Below are 23,396 nucleotides of genomic sequence, written 5' to 3' on the forward strand. Positions count from 1 at the left end.
CCAGGTGTTCTGCCCAGGAATCCAAAAATATGGCCACATCGTCAAGGTGCATATTTTCCTAATCCTGCTAGGAGACCATCGACAAGTCTTCGGAAGGTGGCGGGTGCATTTCACAGCCCGAAAGGGAGTACATTAAATTCATACAGCCCAACATGTGTGGTGAAGGCTGATCTTTCCTTGGTGGATTCATCTAGTGGTACCTGTCAGTACCTCTTGGTTAAGTCCAAGGTACAGATGTACTGGGCCCATCCCAGTTTCTCTAATAGTTCATCTGTGCGTGGTATTGGATAGTTGTCTGGGCACAGACACAGTAGTCCACACAAAAACGGAACTCCCCATCTGGTTTGGGAACTAGAACCACTGGAGATGCCCATGCACTGCCAGGGGGGGCGGATTACACCCATCTGTAACATATCCTGGATCTCCCGTTCTATAGCAGTTTTAGCTTGAGGAGACACCTGGTAAGGTTGGACTTTAATTGAGTGAACATTACCTGTGTCAATGGAGTGGTATGCCCGTTCAGTCAGTCCTGGGGTGGCTGAGAAAGTTGGTGCATAGCTAGTGCACAGCTCCTGGATCTGCTGTCGCTGCATACACCCGAGGGTCATGGAGAGGTTCACCTCTTCCATGCCACCAGCACTTTTCCCTTTGTAGTAGACACCTTCAGGCCACTCAGGGTCATCTCCTCCCTGGGCTGTAAGCTGACAAATTTTTAATTCTCTGGAATAAAAGGGTTTTAGAGAATTAATATGGTATACTTTAGGCTTTTGGTTGGAGGTGGTGAAAGCTATGAGGTAATTAACAGCTCCCAGGCGCTCCTGCACCATGAATGGCCCTTCCCACGATGCTTCCATTTTATGGGCCTGGAGCACCTTTAAGACCATAACCTGGTCACCTAATTTGAAGGAACGCTCTCTGGCATGTTTATCATACCAGGTTTTTTGCTCTTCCTGAGCATCCATTAGGTTTTCTTTAGCAAGGGCTAGAGAGGTTCGGAGGGTGTTTTGTAGGTTGGTTACAAAGTCCAGAATGTTAGTTCCTAGAGAAGGTGTAAACCCCTCTCATTGCTGCTTCACCAAATGTAATGGCCCCTTAACCTCATGGCCATATACAAGTTCAAATGATGAAAACCCTAAACTGGGATGTGGTACAGCTCTGTAGGCAAAGAGCAACAGCTGCAACACTAGGTACCAATCATTGGAGTGCTCATTTATGAATTTATGTATCATGGCCCCCAAAGTTCCATTAAACTTCTCCACCAGGCCATTTGTTTGATGGTGGTAAGGAATGGCAACCAAGTGATTCACCCTATGTGTTTCCCAAAGGCTTTCCATAGTTCCTGCCAGGAAATTAGTTCCTGCATCTGTGAGGATGTCGGAGGGCCAACCTACCCTTGCAAAAATGTCTGCTAGTGCCTGGCACACACTTTTAGCCCTGGTGTTGCTCAGAGATACTGCTTCCGGCATCAGGTGGCAAAATCTGTGAAAGTCAGTATGTACTGCTTTCCTCTGGGTGTCTTTTTCGGAAAAGGACCCAGAATATCCACAGCTACTCGCTGAAATGGGACTTCAATAATGGGAAGTGGCTGGAGAGGGGCTTTGATCTGGTCTTAGGGTTTTCCCACTTTTTGGCATACCTCACAAGACCGGACATAGGTAGAAACATCCTTGCCCATTCCCTCCCATTGGAATGACCTTCCCAACTGGTCTTTGGTCCTGTTCACCCAAGCATGGCCACTAGGATGATCATGGGCGAAGGTCGAGAGCTTGACCCAGTATTTAGTTTGAACTACCGTCTCTGAGGATGTCAGTCTTCCTGTGAATCGCTCTCCACTGGTGCACTATGTTGGGGTTCAGGCTCCGGCTGAGCCTCTTGTGTAGGGTTATTGGCTGCTGCCAGTTCAGGTTTGGTGGGGCCCTCTGGGGTTAGGGTTGCAAGTACTGGATTCAGTGTTGGCAATGCAGAATGGTACGGGTTGTTCTGCTGGTTCTGGTTCTGGGACTGGCTCTGTCTGGGTCTGTGGGAGTGGATCCACTACCGCTGTTGCAGACATTGGCCTGGGGTCCGGGTCCATCACCTCTGACTGGGTCCTGGTAGAAGTTTTGAGAACAGTGCTAGGTGTGATGCCTGGTTTAGACTGACTGTGGGTGACCATTCCCACCCTCTTGGCTGACTTCACATGATTGGCCAAGTCTTCCCCCAACAGCATGGGGATGGGATAATCATTATAGACTGCAAAAGTCCACGTTCCTGACCAGCCCTTGTACTGGACAGGCATCTTGGCTGTAGGCAAATTGAAAGAGTTGGACTTGAAGGGTTGAATTGTCACTTGGATCTCTGGGTTGATTAAATTGGTGTCCACTAAGGAAGCATGGATAGCCGACACCAGTGCTCCAGTGTCCCTCCATGTGGTGACCTTCTTCTTGTCCACACTCACAGTTTCCCTCCGCTCCAAGGGTATCTGGGAGGTATCTGGGCTTGAGGACCTCTGGGGTGATTCTGGTGCAATGAACTGTTATTGGTTGGGGTTCTTGGGGTATTGGCCTTTTAAATGTAATGAGCCGAAACATGTAAACATCGTCCAGCTGATGGATCACTGGAGCGAGGTGGGTTGCTGGAGAATGGCGTGGCGGGACGATAAGGTGGCTGGAGAGTTTCTTGGGGGGTAGGTGGGGCCCTTGGTGGCCCCTGGTAGTAGGGGGTAGTCTGAGGTTGTCCCTTCTGGTATCCACTCCAACTGCGACCAGTTTTTTTCTTTTCTGCCACCTCCACCCATTTGGCTCTAATCTCCCCCACCTCGATTACAGTTTTGGGCTTCCCATCTAGGATGTATCTTCATATTTCCTCAGGAACACCCTCTAAGAACTGCTCCATTTGCATTAGGAAGAGTAAATCTTCTGGAGATTTAACACTTGCTCCTGATCTCCAGGCATCCCAATGTTTCACAATGTGGTAGGCATGTCGTGTAAATGACACGTCTGGTTTCGACTTTAGGGCTCTGAACTGCCAACAGGAATGCTCGGGGGTTAGCCCCATTCTGACTCTCACCTTGGTTTTAAACAGTTCATACTGGTTCATGCGTTCCTTAAGCATTTCAGCTGCCACCTCTGCTAAGGGTCCACTGAGCTGTGGCCTCAGCTCTACCATGTATTGGTCTGTAGAGATGCTGTACCCAAGGTAGGCCCTTTCAAAGTTTTCTAAGAGGGTCTCAGTATAATTACCTGCCTTGTAGGTTGGAAACTTTCTGGGATGGGAAGTGGTACCTGGAGAAGGATTGCTAGTGTTTGTTGGTATATTCTGCCTTCTCCATCTCCAGTGCATGCTTCCTCTCTTTTTCCTTCTGCTCCAGTTCTTTGGCCCTTGCCTCCATTCCCATCCGCATGAGTTCTATCTGTCTTTCATGTTCCTTTTGTTTTCCTCAGCCTCAAATCTGGCTTTTGTTTTCCAGCTTTTGTTGAACCATGGAGTCTATCATCCTAACCCCTCTGTTTTTAACTAACTTTACACCCGAGAGTTAAACAGAAAACCAAAACAAAAAAAACTTGGCTTGTAAAATTTTGCTGTGCTGAATATGATACCTAAATTCTCTGAGTGATCGTCAACCTACAGAGAAATCCTAAAAAAAACCCCTAACACCTTTGGCTCCAGGCAAATAGGCAGAAAACCCTCTAGTTGCTCCTAGGGAAAAAAAAAACTTCAGGTCTGTGAAGACTGGTGAATTTCCCTGCAGGAGGTTAACTATCCTGCCTTTAGGTAGAGAAAACTCCAGCTCACAAAAGACAATTACCGTTTGTCTCTGCTCTGGCCCCAAAGGAGAGAGACCGACTCCAACTACTTCCAGTTGGAAACCTGCTTTCCAGCAGCCCAAAGGAAAAATAATCCTTTTAAAATCTGTTCTCCTTGTTCAAAAGATCAAAATCCTAACCCTCCCCCAAACAACTAACACTTTTGTCTCCAGGCAAATAGGCAAAAAACCTCTCTAGTTGCTCTTAGGTAAAAAAAAAACTTCAGGTCTGTGAAGACTTGTGAATTTCCGTGCAGGAGGTTAATTACCCTGCCTTTAGGTAGAGAAAACTCCCCCTCACAAAAGACAATTCCCTTTTGTCTCTGCTCTGGCCCCAAAGCAGAAAAAAAGGAACTCTAACTGTTTTCAGTTTAACCTGCTTTCCAGCAGCCCAAAGAAAGAAAAAAATATTTCCTTTTCAAATCTGTGCTTCTGGTTCAAAAAAATCTCAAAATGATTTCAAGTTGATCCCACCGCTCTGCAACCATGTCAAGGATCCTTCCACACTCTGAACTCTAGGGTACAGATGTGGAGACCTGCCTGAAAACCTCCTAAGCTTACTTTTACCAGCTTAGGTTAAAACTTCCCCAAGATACAAACTATTTTACCCTTTGCCCTTGGACTTCCACTGCCACCACCAAACGTTTGACTGGGTTTACTGGGAAAGCATTGTTTGGAAACATCTTTCCCCCAAAAATCCTCACCAAAACCTTTCACCCCCCTGCCTGGGGAAGGCTTGATAAAAATCCTCACCAATTTGTATAGGTGACCACAGACCCAAACCCTTTGATCTTAAGAACAATTAAAAAAAACATTCAATTTCTTACAAGAAGAATTTTAATATAAGAAAAGGTAAAAAGAATCATCTTTGTAAAATCAGGATGGTAAATACCTTACAGGGTATTAGGTTCAAAACATAGAGAATCCCTCTAAGCAAAACCTTAAGTTACAAGAAAGACACAAAGACAGGAATATTCATTCTATTCAGCACAGTCTAATTTCTCAACCATTTTAAAAATCATAATCTAACACATATCTAGCTAGATTACTTACTAAGTTCTCAGACTCCATTCCTGTTCTGTCCCCAGCAAAACCATCACACAGACAGACAGACAGACCCTTTGTTTTTCCCACCCTCCAGCTTTGAAAGTATCTTGTCTCCTCATTGGTCATTTTGGTCAGGTGCCAGCGAGGTTGTCCTAGCTTCTTAACCCTTTACAGGTGAAAGGGTTTTTCCTCTGACCAGGAGAGATTTTAAAGGTGTTTACCCTTCCCTTTATATTTATGACATAGCCCTCAACTGCTTCCTTCACACCCCCATGTACTTTTTCATGAGGAATTTGTCTGTTCTAGACCTCAGATCCATTTCTGTCACTGTCCCCAAGTCCATGGTCAGTTCTCTGCTGAACACCAGGTTGATTTCCTTTTCTGGATGTGTTGCCCAAGTCTTTCTCTTTGGCTTCTTCACTGTGACCAATATCTCCTTATTCGCCATCATGGCATATGATTGAAGTGTCGCCATCTGCCAACTACTGCACTATCAGAGAGTGATGTATAGGAGAGTTTGTGTCCAAATGGCAGCCAGAGCCTGGATTACTGGTATTGTTTACTCTGCACTGCACACTGGGAACACCTTCAGGTTACCCTTCTGCTACAGGCTAAGTGTCTTAAATAAAGAACAGGGAAAGAGCCCACTTGGAGAAGTCTTCCCCCCAAAATATCCTCCCAAGCTCTACACCCCCTTTCCTGGGGAAGGCTTGATAAAAATCCTCACCAATTTGCATAAGTGAACACAGACCCAAACCCTTGGATTTTAAGAACAATGAAAAAGCAATCAGGTTCTTAAAAGAAAAATTTTAATTGAAGAAAAAGTAAAAGAATCACCTCTGTAAAATCAGGATGGTAAATACCTTACAGGGTAATCAGATTCAAAACACAGAGAATCCCTCTAGGCAAAACCTTAAGTTACAAAAAGACACAAAAACAAAAATATACATTCCATTCAGCACAGCTATTTTACCAGCCATTAAACAAAAGAAAATCTAACACATTTCTAGCTAGACTACTTACTAACTTTTTACAGGAGTTCTGGAGAGCATTCCTGATCTGTTCCTGGCAAAAATATCACATAGACAGACAGACCCTTTGTCCCCCGCCCCCAGCTTTGAAAGTATCTTGTCTCCTCATTGGTCATTTTGGTCAGGTGCCAGCGAGGTTATCTTAGCTTCTTAACCCTTTACAGGTGAAAGGGTTTTGCCTCTGGCCAGGAGGGATTTTATAGGTCTGTGTACCCTTCCCTTTATATTTATGACAGGTACCTAAATCCTTCTGTGGAACTGACCTCTGCTCAGTGGGGCTGGGTTGGGACAGTTCGTCTAGAGGTGAAAGCAACTGCTTCATCTCTTATCTTCCAAGCCCGCTGTCCCAACCTGCTCTGAGATGTCTGTGACAGTTACACGGAAATGGGATATGAACTGAGACATCATGTCCTTGCACACGTCCAGTGGGGGCTAAGGAGGGGATTGTCCTGCTTTCTAATGATGCCTTATTGGGGCACAATCTATTCTCAGGCCTTGCCACAGCATTAAGCTTCTGAATTGTGTTCAAGGGACAAATCAGCCCCAGGATTCAGGTAGTTATAGCAACCAAAGCAATCAGACTGAGTGGGGAATCCCCTAGGAAACCCCAATGAAGAGTGCAGAGCTGTGATTATCCCCACTGGGCATTGGCAGCGGAGTGAGTGGAAAACATCTTAAAAGGATGGGCCAAAGTTATCCTAGGTTCATATCCATTGATTTTCATGGAAAGGCACCAGGAATCGGTTGGCCCAGTGGAGGGACCTGTAACTGATTCTGCAGCATCTTGTGCAATTACAGTGGGAACAAAGGGATGTGGGTGCTGCAGAGTCTGGAACAATATAGTGGATTCTTACTCCAGGCTGTGATCTGTGACAGGGATTGTCAGAGTGCCTTAAAAGAATCAGGTGCCCAATCCCATTGACTGAACAATCGTTGTGACCCACCCAGCTCCTGGAGACCCTTTCAAATATCCCAGCCTTCATACAGAAAGATTTCTATAAAGCCCCTCGGTATTTTATTTTTCACTTCTCGCCCTAATGCTACGCGGCCAGATGATTAGCCCAAGGGTCTAAAGTCTGAAATTTTTCAATAGAATATATAGAAGCCCAGGAAGTTACTGTGCAGTCTTCCTCCACTCACCAGAACCATGCCTATGGCCTCCTGAGGAGGGACCCTTTCTGTGGATGACAGAAGGTTTCCTTCTCCACACCCCTGGTGCTCTCAACACTAATGAACCTCATGGAAGCAAATACTTCCCAGAGATGCCAGATTCAGAGCAGGAGCTTGAACCTGGCTCCCCCTCCTTCCAGACAAGCATCCTAAACATCAGGATGGAAAAATTCTCTGCCTTTTCCCCCGTTTTTCTTGTTGAAACTATTCCACTCTGTCTAAATAATTAACTCCTCATTGGGACAAAGATAGTGACTCTGTAGCCAATTGTTGGGGACCCTGTGAGAGTCCTTGTTTACCCTAATTCAGAGCACCCCAAGCCCTGACCCCTTGGGCTGTTGGTTCTTTCTCCAGAAATTCCATCTTGCCAGAGTCGATAAGTAGCAGAGGTATGAGGGTCAAGTGCCCCCCCAGATTGGCCTGCTGGGGGCAGGGTGGGAGAGGGGCTTTGTCCTTCTCTCCCTGTTCCTCCCCCAGAACATTCAGCTGCTCTCCCTGGTGAAGTCAGTGTGTATGTATATGAAAGTGAGTTTTCCAGCCAGGCTGTCATAGATAGAAGCCTTCTCTCTCCCCCCCACCCCTGTTAAAATGGGATGGGGAGAGCGCTGTGGCCCCAGGATGGGTGCAGGGGGCAGGAGGAGTCATGGGGCCTGGGAGACATGTGGGGTGATCATGTGTCTTCCCCTTTATCCTGGGGAGGCAGCTGTCTGGTGGAGCTGTGGTGCCTGGCAAGCTGTGGGGCCTGGTAGCCCCACCTACCAAGTGCCCCGTGAGGTGGACTTCTGAGGATTCGCGACCCTGGCAGCCAGGTAGGCAGGCAGTTGTGGAGCCCAGGAACCTGCCTGAGAGCAGGTTGGCTAGCAGCTGGAGTGACAGGACTCCAGCGGGAGATGCACTGGCCAGCCAGCTAGTCTGCATCCCTGTCTGGTGTTTGTCAGTCGTTGGCTCTGTCTGTGTTCTCTCTGTATGCTGCATTGGCTCTTGGCCTTACATCAGCAGGGCATGACTTTTGTTTAGGCCTTAGCCCTTACACCAGGCACCATATTTCAGGCTTTCTTCTTCTCCTACACCTGGTTTCCATTGAAAGTTTTGAGGAAATTGACACATTCCCATAAACAGCTTCAGCTCTGTTGAAACTGCATGATCTGACCAACTAGACAGAGAGAATCATGAACAGAAAAATTGGCACAATAATCTCTCTCTCTCTCTCTCTCTCTCTCTCTCTCTCTATTTTAGGATTTTATATTGCCACCTATCATCATGCTACCTAAGCAACTTCCAAACAAAATCAATTGCCATAGCAATGTCTCTAATGGACTTCATGGAACCTTTGGTTCTTCTTCTTTTGGGGGGACAAAGCTCTACATGGGGAAGGAGAGTTTGGGGTTTTATATTTGTTGACTTGTGTATTTGTTTTGTTTTACCAGTTAGTTGGTTGATTTGTTTCTTTGTTCCAGACATTTGGTTTTCTGGAGGGGTAGTTATATTTGGGGAAATGGGAATGTTTGGTTAGATGCATTAGTCAATGTTTTGCTTTCTCTTGCTGGTGCTGATGTGTCATCTCTTTGATGGACTGTTCTGAAGGAGCTGAGGGAACCCCTACAATGAGAGAGAGGTTTAGAAGAAATTCTGTGAGAATCTGGATGGGTGAGCACCTGTTGAGATGACTGTTCTAAGGCAGCTGGGATATATGCCTTAATAATTGTATTTAAATGTTTCTGGAACCTTCAATATGCATCCTTTTATTATTTTATACTTAAATACATAAATCAACACTGTGTCGTTTTGCTATGGTGGAAAGACTTTTCAGAAGAGGCAGGTTTTATAGTGTTTCCTAGACAGAAGTTGTCATAAATATAAAGGGAAGGGTAAACACCTTTAAAATCCGTCCTAGCCAGAGGAAAAACCCTTTCACCTGTAAAGGGTTAAGAAGCTAGGATAACCTCGCTGGCACCTGACCAAAATAACCAATGAGGAGACAAGATACTTCCAAAAGCTGGAGGGGAGAGAAACAAAGTCTATCTCTGTCTGTGTGATGCTTTTGCTGGGAACAGAACAGGAATGGAGTCTTAGAACTTAGTAAGTATTCTAGCTAGATATGTGCTAGATTCTGTTTATTTAAACGGCTGAGAAAATAAGCTGTGATGAATGGAATGGATGTTTTTGTGTCTTTTTGTAACTTAAGGTTTTTCCTAGAGGGATTCTCTGTGTTTTGAATCTGATTACCCTGTAAGGTATTTACCATCCTGATTTTACAGAAGTGATTCTTTTTACTTTTTCTTCTATTAAAATTCTTCTTTTAAGAACCTGATTGCTATTTTCATTGTTCTTGAGATCCAAGGGTTTGGGTCTGTGTTCACCTATGCAAATTGGTGAGGATTTTTATCAAGCCTTCCCCAGGATAGCGAGTGTAGGGTTTGGGAAGGATTTTGGGGAGACATTTCCAAGCGGGCTCTTTCCCGGTTATATATCTGTTAGATGCTTGGTGGTGACAGCAATAAAGTACAAGGGCAAAAGGTAAAATATTGTTCCCTGGGGAAGTTTTAACCAAAGCTGGTAAAAATAAGCTTAGGGGATCTTTCATGCAGGTCTCCACATCTGTACTTTAGAGTTCAGAGTGGGGAAGGAACCTTGACAGAAGTTGACTGGAAAATTGGCCAAATTCTGATCTTATTTTAGTCACTGGGATTTTGTCTCTCACTTTGAAGCCAACAGGGCTGTCCAATGGTCAGTACACAGATGGATCCAAATATGACAGAAGGTCCCTGGAAAAAGTGTGTGTAAGACTTGTAAGGGTTTGATTCCCACCTCAGGTGGGTGAGTGCAAATCCAGAGTAGTTCCATTGACATAAGTGGATTAACTCTGATGAGTTTGCCATTGTGACCCAAAGACACTGGGCTAAATTCAGTAGTGATATACACACTGGTGTAAGTTATTTGTCTGGGATCATTTCAGTATAACATTGGTGTAAGTGGAAAAGAGCCATTGCATGCACTGACATGGCATTCCATACAACATCTAGTGTAAATCTAGTTACATCCAAGCAGAGTGTGGAGATTAGATAGACAGACAGATGGATAGGACCATTGCTTATCCTAACACATCACCCATTTTGTCCCAATGAAATGTTTTTGCTTATAGATAGATAGATGGTAGATAGATGGTAGATAGATGGTAGATAGATGATAGATTAGATAGATAGATTTTGCTTTTATTTACACTGGATTAAACCTATAGTTAGTCTATTGACTTCAGTGAGGTTAGTCCTTTTTTTAAAGCACTGTAATTACATCGTTTTTCATAAAAAGATGGCATTACATGTTCTCATTGAGACAATATTGTCACCCATTGATTAAATTTATAAATAAATAGACAATTAAACCATGGTCATGAGATGAAGGTGGATATTTAATTCTTGTAGAATAACCTCCACACAATCAGTTTCTTCAGGGAAGCTTTCATCTCCTTGTTCCTCATGCTGTAGATGACCGGATTTATCATTGGAGGCACCATGGAATAGAGAACACCCATCACAAGATCCAGTCCTGGTGCTGAGCGAGAGGTGGGTTTCAGGTAGGCAAAGGTCCCAGTGTAAATAGAGAAGAAAATCGCAGTGAGGTGAGGGAGGCAGGTGGAGAAGGATTTGTGCCGGCCCTGCTCAGAGGGGATTCTCAGCACCATTGTGAAGATCTGAAAGCATGACACAAATATTGAAACGAAGCTGCTGAAGCCTAAGAATGAACTAAAAGAAATAACCACAACTTCAGTGAGATATGAATCAGAGCAGGCAAGCTTGAGTAGCTGGGGGATTTCACAGAACTGATCCATCATGTTGCCTCCACAGAAGGATATTGCAAATTGTTCCTTGTGTGCAGTGCAGAATACAGAAGACCACTGATCCAGGCACTGGTTGCCATTTGGACACAAGCTCTCCTGTTCATCACTGTCTCATAGTGCAGTGATTTGAAGATGGTGATGTATCAGTCATATGCCATGACAGTGAATAAGGCAAAGTCAGCTGAAGTGAAGAAGATGAAGAGAAAAACTTGGAGAGCACACCCAGAATAAGAAATCAATCTGGTGTTCAATAGGGAATTGGCTATGGATTTGGGGACCATGACGGAGACAGATCCGATGTCTAGGATGGACAAATTCATCAGGAAGAAGTACATGGGGGTGTGAAGATGGCTACTACAATGATAACTAGGAGATTCCCCATCAGGGCTACCAGATAAATCCCTACAAACACCACAAAGTGTAAAATCTGCATCTCCCGAACATCAGAGGATCCCAGGAGAAGGAACTCGGTCACAGTGGTGTGGTTGGACATTTTCCTTCTCAGTTCATCATGTGCTGCCCTCTGTGGAGGGAAGGACAAGGGTCAGGATTAGAGTGGTCCTGACCTCTGATGATCAGATCACTTGTCGGGTGCATTATCACGAGTGTTAATTGCCAGAGTTCCCTTACAGTCAATGGACTGCTATCCATTCCCACCATCTGAGGATCTGGTCAAGATGGGGCTCGATAAAATGCAACATAAAAATGGAATAAAGTTACATCCCAAATTAATGACTCCTAGAAAAGACGGTCATCCTACTGCGGTAATGGGGAGTCTGTTTTACAAGAGGTGGCTACAAGAGTTCAGCTTGCTTAGCCTGGAAAAGTGCAAGCCTTCTGTGAATAGAGCAGGGGGTAAACTCCAGGGAGGGAGAAGAGCTATTGATGCTACAAGACATTCTTTGGATTCTCTTCTTGAATCTGAAACTGACTTGCTGTATGACCTTGGGCCAGTCACTTCCCCTCCCTGTGCCTCTGTTTCCCCTCCCTCTCTTTCTCTACCTGGTCTGCTAGGACTGGGAGCTCTGTGGGGGATAGGCTGTGTCTTACCATGTGTATGTTCTGTGCCCTCACTTACAGCATTTTGTACTCCACTGGTGGCAGTGCTGTACAGCGGATATGAAGCTACAGAAAGAGATCTGGTTTCTAGACCCGTTATTCCCTGTATGTCCCCAGGCAGGGCCAAGCTTTGGCTGCCTGGTTCAACTCTGACCTTTGACTGTAAAAGTGCTAGTGTGTCTAGAACATATTCTGTGGGCTCTTAGCTTTGCTGCTACTCAGTTTTGCCATTCTGCAGCTTCCCCTGTGAAACCAAAATGAAAATGGCTTCAATAAAATGAACGGTTTTGAAATTATGGCATCAGTGGACAATGTTAGTGTTCCCCAATCAAGCTTAAAGCTATGTTCAATGTGGGTCTGGGGTGGCCAGAAATTTTCTCCTTAAATTCATTTGAAAGTAAAATCAGGTTTTCAAGCCAACAACTTTTCCAGATAAGTCTCAGCTACCCACTATATATATACACTTATATCTATATCTATTTTTGCATATCTATAGATCTAGGTATGCAAAGCAAAAATGGGATTTCTGTTTTTCTAGATACACAGAAAAAAGGAAACTCCTTTTTTGGGGGGAGGAGTGACAGCTGAAGATTTTCAGTTTTCAGCTATTTGTAGCTGAATAGGTTTGGCTCTTGGTTCCCCAAACCCCACAAGTTAGGGATTTGGGAGACTTCTCTGAAAAAATCTTTTTTTTTCTGCTTAAAAAAAAATCTAACAGGCTCAATATGCTTGAGAGAATTGATAGCAAAAGTCTTAAGAAGCCCCACTTGTTATTTATATGTAAGCAGAGTCAGGATGAGCTCTACCCTGACATCTGGTGGTGAGTCGTTGGGGGTTGTGGAAAAGAACTTCAGGGGCTGATCTCATTTGCATAGGCACACCCACCCGGCCTAGCTGGTCACTTTGGCTGCTGTTGGAGCCCCAGTTTCTCTGTTATTGGGGCAGGAAGAATAAACTGTTATTATCCTGATTATGTGACTCAAGGACAGTGGAACTGTACTTGGCCTTTTGTTATGATGGAGGGACTCACCATCAACTAAGCAGCATTCTCTAGGCAAGGGTCATGGGTTCCAAAACCCAGTGAATTAAGAAAGAGGTTGGGGATAGGTATTAATATTTAGTGGTATGGGCTTCCTGGTGAAGGTCCTATGTGCTAATTGCACTTTCTCATTTCTCCATAGTGGAATATCAGATCTTTTTTTGATTCTACTAGGTGTCTAGTTACAGACTGCTGAGCTCAATTCACTTTGGGCCAATGGTGTACCAACAATGAGGCTCCCCTACTATAAGCTGAAGTCACTAAAGAGTTAGAATCACAGAGCATTGTGTTTGGGAGTGGGGGTGGCCTGAAGATATATTGTGAATCAGTTCATGGGACAGTGGGAGCAGCTCATGGAACGTCTGACAGAGTGGTTGGTGGAGTGGAGCAGTTTGTGGGATGGTGGGAGCGGCTCGCGGGACAGGGAAGCGGAGCAATTCATGGGACAACTTGTGGAACGGAGCTGAGCTGAGCCCCATGGAGAGGTGGGGCAGTCGGCTTCGGACATGTAAGGTGCCCCTTAACCCCCCCATTTCCACCAGGTTGGGAGGTAAAACTCTGCAGATAAACTTTCAAACTCTGATGCCACACTGACCAGGGACAGAGACTTTTGGGTTGTTGGACTCAAGAACCAAAGGGAAAGAACACGGCCCAATTTGCTTGGGGTGTGGTTTGGCTTCTGGTTTGTGTTATGAATCCTGTTGCTGGTGTTTCTCCAACATATTGCCACATTGTTTCTCTCTGTTATTAAAAGGCTTTTGCTACACTCAGACTCTGTACTTGCGAGAGGGGAAGTATTGCCTCTTAGAGGCACCCAGCGGGGGTGGTATATATTTGTCCCAGGTCACTGGGTGGGGGCTTGAGCCGGTTTTGCATTGTGTTATTGGAATGGAACCCTAGATACTGAACTCAGCCCTTGTTGCTGCCAACTCTGATGGGCAGAAGAGTTACACACACACACACACACACACACATATATATTTAAATTTGTGCTATATGTTAAAACTGTATCGTATGTAACTGAAATAGCAAACTTACTGTGATGGTCTTTGTGGAATTTTTCCCAACTTACGATGGCTTTGATCCTCCAGAGCTGAGGAATCATGGGTCATTATCTATCAATCTATCACTGTATTATCCAGCGGCTATTTCCATGTCCCTTTGCTGGATTTCCTGAGTTGCTGGGTCTCTCTGCAGGTCCTAGCAGCCAGGGAGCCACTTCACAGATGGGCACTCCCTGCTCCCCTCCTTGGGCAGGCTTGGCTGGGATGCAAAGGACTATGGGCTTGTCTACATGAACATTTAATTTGTGGCAAGCTGAGATGTGAATCTATACTGCACTATCTAGTGGGTTAACTGTCCATGTGACCCTCCTGATCTTGTCCTATTTCAAGAGCACTGGATCAAAGTGCTGTAACCAACTGTTACTGCATGTCTGCAGGGTGCACCGGGACAATTAGTCTGCAGCAGGCTAGAGCAGGATGCTTTCACTCACCAGCTAGCTGTGAACTCATCCTACAACGTTGTTCCTACAATGAAGCCTTAAATGGGATCAGGGACTTAAAGCTCCTCCCAGATCTAGAGCTGACACTGGCTTGTGCAGGCTTTAGACAGGGTCACATACAAGATGTCCCTGCTCTGTGGGTAAATAGCTGAATCTGGTCTCCTGGGCTATGAGCCCAGCTCTGATCTCACCTCTAGAGCAAACCACGCTGACAACCTGCCCCAGCTGATCTTAACCCCATAGAGGGGGAACAGCACCTGCCCTGGATCTCACATGGTGGCAGCGTCCCTGGAAAGACCCTTGGCTATAAATAAGGCTGGGCTGAAGCCCCAGGATGTCCCCAGGTGTTTGCAGAATAAAAAGTATATTTGTAGCAGAGACGTGATCTACAATAGCTCAGAACCCAGTGGCATCAGAGCTCCAGCTGGTATGGAATAGCCTGTTCCTTCATTAGTTCTACATAATTACCTCTGGATGAGCAGAAATTTTGTTTTTTTTCTCCTGTGTTGTATCAGTAGCTGTTGGGTTGCAGCCACCAGAGGAACCCACAGCTCAGATTGCCCTGTCTGCTTGAAGTTGGTATGTCTACACTATAATTAGAAACCTGCAACTGGCCCATGCCAGCTGACTCCAGCTCACAGAGCTCAGGCTAAGGAGCTGTTTAATTGTGGTATAGACATTAAGCCTTGGGCTGCCGCCTGAGCTCTGGGACCCTCCCACCACACAGGATCCTAGAACTTGGGCTCCAGCCAGAGCCTGAATGTCTACATCACAGTAAAACTAAACTGGTCTGCAATTCCTTAGTTCTTTATCCCTTATGATTCATTACAAGACTGTAACTTTTAATGGTTATGGAGCAATTCATTCCCACTAGCTATTGAATTTGGAGGATAGTCATTATTTATTTGCAGTTAAAACTGGAAAATGTAAAAAGACAATGACACTTTCTGTGATTTTTTTTTTTATTTTATCAGCCCTGCAATTTTCTGTTGGGAAAGGTTTTGAGGGAACGTTTTTAGTCCTCCTGGCTCAGCTACTGCAGTCGTGGTGTCCCATATAACACTTTAAATAGGTTGAACAATGACTAATGGGACTTGTTTTGTGACCAGCTCTGGGGTTGAGTGACAATAGTTCCCTCAGTTAATAGAGATAATGAGGCTGACTTTGTATTAGATAAAATTCATCCTTGGACAGTCTTCAAAGGGTGAAGTTAAGTGGGATTTTCAGTTGAGCTTAAAGCAGTAAGAAACTCAACTGTCAGGGAAAGTCAATGGTATGTCACCACCTAGGTCCCTTTAATTCCTTTGTTAGTCTCATCCTAAATCAGGAGATCTAGGTTCTGTTCCCAGGGCTGCCACAGGCAGAGCGTGAGTTTAAACCAGCTATGCAACCTTCGTGTGTCCCAGTTCCCCTGTTACCTCCCAGTCACAAAGACCAGGATTTTCAAGAATTGTTAGTTCGGTATAACGATGTCACTCAGGGGGAGTGGATTTTCCACTACACTACCCCGAGCAGTGTAGTTATACCAACATAAGTTGATAGTGTAGACCAAACCTGAGCAGCTCATATACATTGAGGGCCAGATTTTTGAAGGTATTTTGAACTGGTGACAAAGTTGGGCCCACAGAAGGGTAAACTGAATGAGTTGCCCACGTGCAACACTGAATACAGCACTCCACTAAGCCAGGATACAGCACTCCACTCCCTGCAGCCATCTGGACACATGCTCCGATGTTCATGACTGTCTTGTATCCCAGAGGGCTGCAGATGGCCAGATAGCGGTCATATGCCATGACCATCAGCAAGGCCAACTCTGCCGCCCCAAATGTGATGAAGAAAAACAACTGCAGAAAGCAGCTGTGGAATGAAATGGAGTGATGCTGTATGATGGTATTCACCATGGATTTGGGGATGGTGGCAGAGATGTAGCAGAGGTCTAAGAATGACATGTTCTTGAGGAAGAAGTACATAGGGCTGTGGAGGTGATGGTCGAGGGTCATGAGGACAATGATGAGGAAATTCCCCATGAGGGCGGCCATGCAAAGAAACAGGGAACACAAGAAAGTGCAAGATCTGCAGCTCGCGGATGTCAGAAAATCTCAGGAGAAGGAATTTAGTCACAGAGGTTTAGTTGGTCATGTCCTACCTGGTGAGAATGGGAAAGACGAGGAAGAGCCATCAGGAAAATGCAGTTAGAATGAAGAGAGCTGAAACAAACATCTTTTCCCAATGCATATGCCCTACAACCTTTTGTATGCAGAGGAAGGTTGTGACACTGCTGTCTGTTATACATAGGGAAGTTAAATAAAATACTCTTGCTGGAAGGTGGCAATATAACACTACTTCATTTCTGAGAATAACACACAAGAACCTAAAACCTGAGAGAGATAAAGCAGGCTTCTTACTAAGGCAGAGAAGCACAACTCACCCCATTTTGCCCTAGTCTGGCTCTATGTAGGCTGAATGCTGAAGACCCAGAGCACACACTTCCCTATAGATTCCCCTAGCTTGTTATAAGCAGCAGGAAACCCCTCACAAACTGAGAATGATAGCTTGTCATGTCAATACACCACACTGGCCATTTGTTACTCATCCTCTGAGTACCCAGGAGACATCAGCATTATCCAACCATATTAATCTGTGTTCTGCCGCCTTCTATTGTAACTTTCAGGTTACAGATTCTTCAGAATACAGATTCTTCCTAGATCTGGTCAGAAAATGTTTCCTCTTTCTGCCATGAAACATTTTAATGGCAAAAATGTAGGGTGTTTTTTTTTTTTAAAAATCAGTGGAAACTTGTGACATTTCATCCAACAAAGCCCCAAAACATTTTGATTTTTGTAAGTGAAATGCTTTTTCTGACACCCTCCCCTCCCGACTGAAATATTTTCAGTTCTTGGCTGAAATTATTCAGTTTTCCCTTAAAAAAACTGAACATTTTTGCAAAAAGAAAAGGAGTACTTGTGGCACCTTAGAGACTAACAAATTTATTAGAGCATAAGCTTTCGTGAGCTACAGCTCACTTCATCGGATGCTGTAGCTCACGAAAGCTTATGCTCTAATAAATTTGTTAGTCTCTAAGGTGCCACAAGTACTCCTTTTCTTTTTGCGAATACAGACTAACACGGCTGCTACTCTGAAACCTGTGAACATTTTTGGGGACAGCTAACAGTTTCCACAAAAAGTTTTGCTATGGAGAAAATTTTCTGCTAAAAGAAGAAAACCGACAGAATTTCTGATCAAGTGTAATTCTTGTACATTTCTGGGAGATCTCAAAAGAAGAATAAGTCATGATAATCAACTGAGATTCAAGCTCACAGCTCAGGTTTAGAAGCTTAGAGTTCTGACTGCTGAGCTACCGATCACAAAAAATACTCTTGGTCTGATTTTCAAAAAAGATCAGCACCTGACAGCTCCTGTTTAGACACACAAAGAATGAAACCAGATTATCAAAGGAATTTACCATTCTCCGGTGGAGGTGCTGACTGCTCTGCTTTTCGAGAAGACTGGTCACTTCATTTAAGTACATATAATGGGACCTGAGATCCTCTGAACATCCAGCTTCATTTCAGGAAGTTCAGTAGGGAAGGTCGAAAATTTCCCGCCACAAATTTTGTTCCAAAGAAAAACTGGATTTTAGAATAATATTTATTTTATTTTTATTTGTTTATTTATTATGTATTTATTGTGCCATATGACTGCTTTCCAGTGGGCGGTGGGGATTTATTGACCAATTAATTTTTTTGGACAAACCATTTTGAAGTTTTGTTTTTTTTGCATTAAAAAGTCAAAATTTGCCAATAACCCCTGAGATGAATGGACTCCTTATCTCCTTTCTACTTTTGAAAACTTCATCATCAGTGCAAGTTTCCATTATATTTACAAGTTCTACCGATTACTGAAGCAAAGTACTGAGGCAAAATCCAGGTCACAATGAGCTATTTACTTGAGCAAGAAAACCCTGGAATCTGGTACAGGAAGAAAAAAATTTTAGCAAATATAATTCATTGTAATGATGGCATTTTAAAACTAGATTTTATTCACTTTTTCTTTCTCTAAACAACACATCTTCCATCTATTTATCTATCCAGATCTCTGTGGTTAGTTATCCCTTTAATTAATTCCTTGCATCCAGGAATATCAACAAGAATCACTTCAATCCATGTTAATATACAATGAGACTTGGGCTCCAATACTCCTTTGAAAATCCCCAAGAGCCCCTAATATGAAACCATATGAAACCATACCAGGAAAAATAAATGACTTGCTGTTGCTACGAAGTTCCCAGGGTGTCTGTCCTGCTTTGCAACCCATGAATTATTATAAAGTAGGTAAAAAAATATGAAGTCCCTGAACAGATTCATATGTGTCTTCATTTGCTTCTGACAAAGGAGTCACGTCAGTGAGTGAGGTAGAAGTGAGAAGAGTGATAAATTGTCTTTGCTCCTATGCAAGGTCCTATATTAATGCCTCGTTACAGTCCTTTGGGATGTAGGTCCCATGAAGCGTCTCATAATTTTATCTGGAAAGAATATTTCTGTTCCGTTGTTTTCTTTGTTGTTAATACTCAGCATAAGAGGATGGATCATCTGTCCTTTCCTTGGAGGCTGCACAGGGGAGAGAGAGAGCAAAGACAATAATTCCTGTCCTCTACACAAAATTAGGCAGAGAGATCACAATGTGAATATCCTTTCTATGAATGGCTCAATTCAATCTGAGCCATTTACATCTGTGCCAAGTGGGTGTGAAACTCTATTGCATCGGAAAGGTAGCATCTGACACACACTTTGCACTCAATTTTGCCAGGGTTGCCCAGAGGATTCAGGGGGCCTAGGGCAAAGCAATTTCGGGGGCCCCTTCCAGGGGCATAGCCAGGTGATGCGAACAGGGGGAGCAGACATAAAAAAAGGTGCCACTGCTTGTACTCACCAGGCAGTGCTCCAGGTCTTCGACAGCATTTCGGTGGCGGGTCCTTCACTTGCTCCAGGTCTTCGGTGGCACTGAAGGACCCCCTGCCGAAATGCCGCCAAAGATCCGGAGTGCCGCTGATGAGTAAAAAATAAAAAGGTGCCACTTGTGCTCAGTGGGAGCGTGGCCACTGCCCCACTTCACCCCTAGCTATGCTACTGGCCCCTTCCCTGTCTCAGACCTCAGACTTCAGACATTCTGGTGCAGGCCCCTACAGGGCCTGAGGCCTGGGACAAATTGCCCCACTTACCCCCCCCCCCCGGCGGCTCTGAATTTTGCACAAATATAAGCAATTGCCCAAGATGCCGGATGTAATGAAATGGCCTCTGGCGGGACACAACTGAGAGTATGAATTCAGGACAAATTGCTTAGAGCAGGGCAGTCACAGCCCAAGGCTAGGTGTCCTTTATTATTAAGGCACACCAAACCAGCCAAACAGAGAGAACTTCAGTTTTATGCCACTGGCTAACCAGAAGTAATACAAGCAATTCCCTCAGACACTCCAGTTTCCCAGTATCACCATCAGCACCACTCCTTATGGGGATGAATGTTTATGAAAACCAATACCCCAGTAAAAGAAAAAAGGTTCTCCTGATCCCAAAGAACCAAGCCCCAGACCTAGGTCAATATACAAATCAGATCTTACCCACAAATCACGCTGTTGCCAATCCTTTAGAATCTAAAATCTAAAGGTTTATTCATAAAAAGAAAGAAATATAGATGAGAGTTAAAATTGGTCAAAGTAATCAATTACATACAGCAATGGCAAAATTCTTGGTTCAGGCTCATAGCAGTAAGGGAATAAACTGCAGGCTCAAATCAAGTCTCTGGAACACATCCACAGCTTGGATGGATCATTCAGTCCTTTGTTCAGAGCTTCAGTTTGTAGCAGAGTTCATCTAGAGGTAAGAAGCAGGATTGAAGACAAAATGGAGGGGTTTCCAGGGCCTTTTATATCCGCTGCTGTGTGGAAGGAAATCCCTTTGTTCTTACTGTGGAAAATCACAGCAGCAAGATGGAGTTTGGAGTCACATGGGCAAGTCACATGTCCAAGCATGACTCAGTTTGCAGGCAGCAGTCATTGTTCACATGTTACCTTGATTGTCCCAGGAAGGCTCCTCAGATGTGGATTGGAGTCTCACAAGTTCCATTGTCAGTTAAGTGTTTCTTGATGGGGCACTTACTCAGAATAGTCCTTTCTCAAGAAGCTGACCAAATGCTTCACTGATGCTACTTAAAATCAAACACATTGAGATACAAGTACATAGTCAATATTCATAACTTCAAATACAAAAATGATACACACATCCAGACAGCATAATCATAACCAGCAAATTACAACCTTTCCATAGACACATTATTGACCTCCTTTGTACAAGATTTGGTGCAACTATAGGACCTTGGTTGCAACAATGATCTATATGGCCACAGTTTATGTCGATAACATCACACAGGACAATAAAAAATTAAGCCCAAGATGTGTTTGGCAGGGTGCTATATGTGACACATTGGAAAGAGGTAGTGAGTTGGTTTGATTTTGCTCTCACCCAATATGGTGTAAATCAGGAATAACTCCATTAAAGTTGAGTCATTCATGCCCAGGATGATCAGGTGAATAAACTGTAGGGAAGCTTCAATGAATGGCCCTAAGACTGATCCCTCAATGGTGTAGACCAGTGGTTCTCAACCAGGGTTCTGGGGCCCCCTGGAGGACTTCAGACAGATTTCAGCGGGTCTGCCAAGCAGTGCCATGTTAGACTCACTGGGGCCCAGGGCACAAAGCTGAAACCCCACTGCATGGGGCTGAAGTCCGGGGCCCTGAGCCCCATCACTGGGGGCTGAAGCCAAAGCCTGAGCAACTTAGCTTCTTGGGGGGCCCTGTGGCATGGGGACCAGGCAATTGCCCTGCTTGCTACCCCCTAACCCCGGTCCTGGCTTTTATAAGCAGAAAACCAGTTGTTGTGGCACAGTTGGGCCATGGAGTTTTTATAGCATGTGTGGGGGGGCCTCAGAAAGAAAAAGGTTGAGAACCCCTGGTCTACAGCAATGGTTCTCAGGCAGGGTTTGGGGCTCCCTGGGGGGCTGCAGGCAGGTTTCAGGCAGTCTGACAAGCATGGGCTGCATTAGACTCACTAGGGCCTAGGGCAGAAAGCCAAAGCTCTGCTGCGCCATACTGCAGCCCAGGGCCCCGAGCCCCACCACCCTGGGCTGAAGTCAAAGCCTGAGAAACTTAGTTTTGCAGTGCCCCCTGTGGCATGGGGCCCTGGGCAATTTCCCTGCTTGCTACCCCCTAACACTAGCCCTGGCTTTTATATGCAGAAAAACAGTTGTGGCACAGGTGGGCCGTGGAGTTTTTATAGCATATTGGGGGGCCTCAGAAAAAGAACAGCTGAGAAGCCCTGGTGTAGACCATTAGTATTTCTACTGGAATTGGCAGGGATCAAAGGGGGTAAGCCCAGAGTGAACAAGATCACAGTCAGACTCGGACTGACCAAAGTTTCAGGGAGATTTGCAGAGCCCCTGCTACAAGCCCCTTGAGGCAGGGGAGGATCGTGGGGAGCGCTGGTCACTATCACCCTCATGAGGGGGCTAGTCACTGGCTCCCTGGGGGAAGGTGCAGGCCCGACATGGGATCCCTGGTCCCTGATTCTGAAGGCAAAACCCATTGGGGCGGCCTGACTGCTGAGTGCCTTGGGAAGGGGGATCCCTTAGCTTGTCTATCCCACCATGGGAAAGGAGCATCCAGGTTCCCATTCCCCCTCATCCCCCCATCTTGTCCATGCTGCCTCCACCTCCTCTTTCCATCCACCTTCCCCGAGATCACTGAGAGTGATGGGCATCAAGGCCAATGGAAAGCCCCCACACACTGGTTCTAATACCACCCAGGGGCCTATTATTGTCCAGACACATTCTCCAGTTCTTTTCCCCTTGCCTCCATAGCTCTCCTGTGGGCAGCCTCTAGGGCTTTTTCTGCCTCTTTCACTGCCTCCAGTCTGGTTAACTCCAATTTGTGTTGTGCCTTAATTTCTGTCATGTTAGCCTCTCTGTTTTTAAGTAACTTTACATCTGAGAGTTAGAAATAAAACAAACAACAAACAAAAATAACTTGGCTTGTAATATATATATATATATATATATATATATATATATATAATATATATATATATGTTGTGCTGTAACCTGATTCCTATGTTCTCTGATAGTGATTGTCAGCCTACATAAAAATCCTTAAAAAAAACCTAACACCTTTGTCTCCGGGCAAATAGACAGAAAAACCCCTCTAGTTGCTCTTAAGTTAAAAAAACAACAACAGAACTTCAGGTCTGTGAAGACTTGTGAATTTCCCTGTAGGAGGTTAACTACCCTGCCTTTAGGTAGAGAAAACTCCAGCTCACAAAAGACAATTCCCTTTTATCTCTGCTCTGGCCCCCAAGCAGAGACAAAAAAACCCTCTAACTGCTTTCAGCTTAAACCCTGCTTTCCAGCAGCCCAAAGGAAAAAAAAACCTGTCCATTTTTAAAATCTGTGCTTCTGGTTCAAAAAATCTCAAATTGATATCAAAATGATTTCAAGTTAATCCCACTGCTCTGCCACCATGTCAAGGTTCCTTCCCCACTCTGAACTCTAGGGTACAGATGAGGGACCTGCATGAAAAAACCCCCTAAGCTTATTTTACCAGCTTAGGTTAAAACTTCCCCAAGGTACAAACTATTTGCCTTTTGTCAGACTAACACCACTGAAGTCTATCAATTTCTTTCGGATGGAAAGGCTTTCTGGAAGAACAAGTTTTGATATGTATCCTAAGACAACACACTTTACACAACACACTGTCAACCTGTGGAACTCTTTGCCAGAGGATGTTGTGAAGACCAAGACTTTAACAAGGTTCAAAAAAGAACTTGATAAATTCATGGAGGATAGGTCCATCAGTGGCTATTAGCCAGGATGGGCAGGGA

At 44.7% G+C, this 23,396-nt stretch overlaps 3 pseudogenes; 1 reads left to right on the forward strand and 2 right to left on the reverse strand.

The window, feature by feature from the left end:
• Nucleotides 1-23,396, forward strand: part of LOC119841836 — a 362,869-nt pseudogene that overhangs the window by 170,038 nt on the left and 169,435 nt on the right.
• LOC119841831 lies at nucleotides 10,442-11,363 on the reverse strand (annotated as a pseudogene).
• On the reverse strand, nucleotides 16,036-16,581 carry LOC119841622 (annotated as a pseudogene).

The sequence above is a fragment of the Dermochelys coriacea genome, chromosome 13, assembly GCF_009764565.3.
Source record: "Dermochelys coriacea isolate rDerCor1 chromosome 13, rDerCor1.pri.v4, whole genome shotgun sequence".
Classification (NCBI taxonomy): Eukaryota; Metazoa; Chordata; order Testudines; family Dermochelyidae; genus Dermochelys; species Dermochelys coriacea.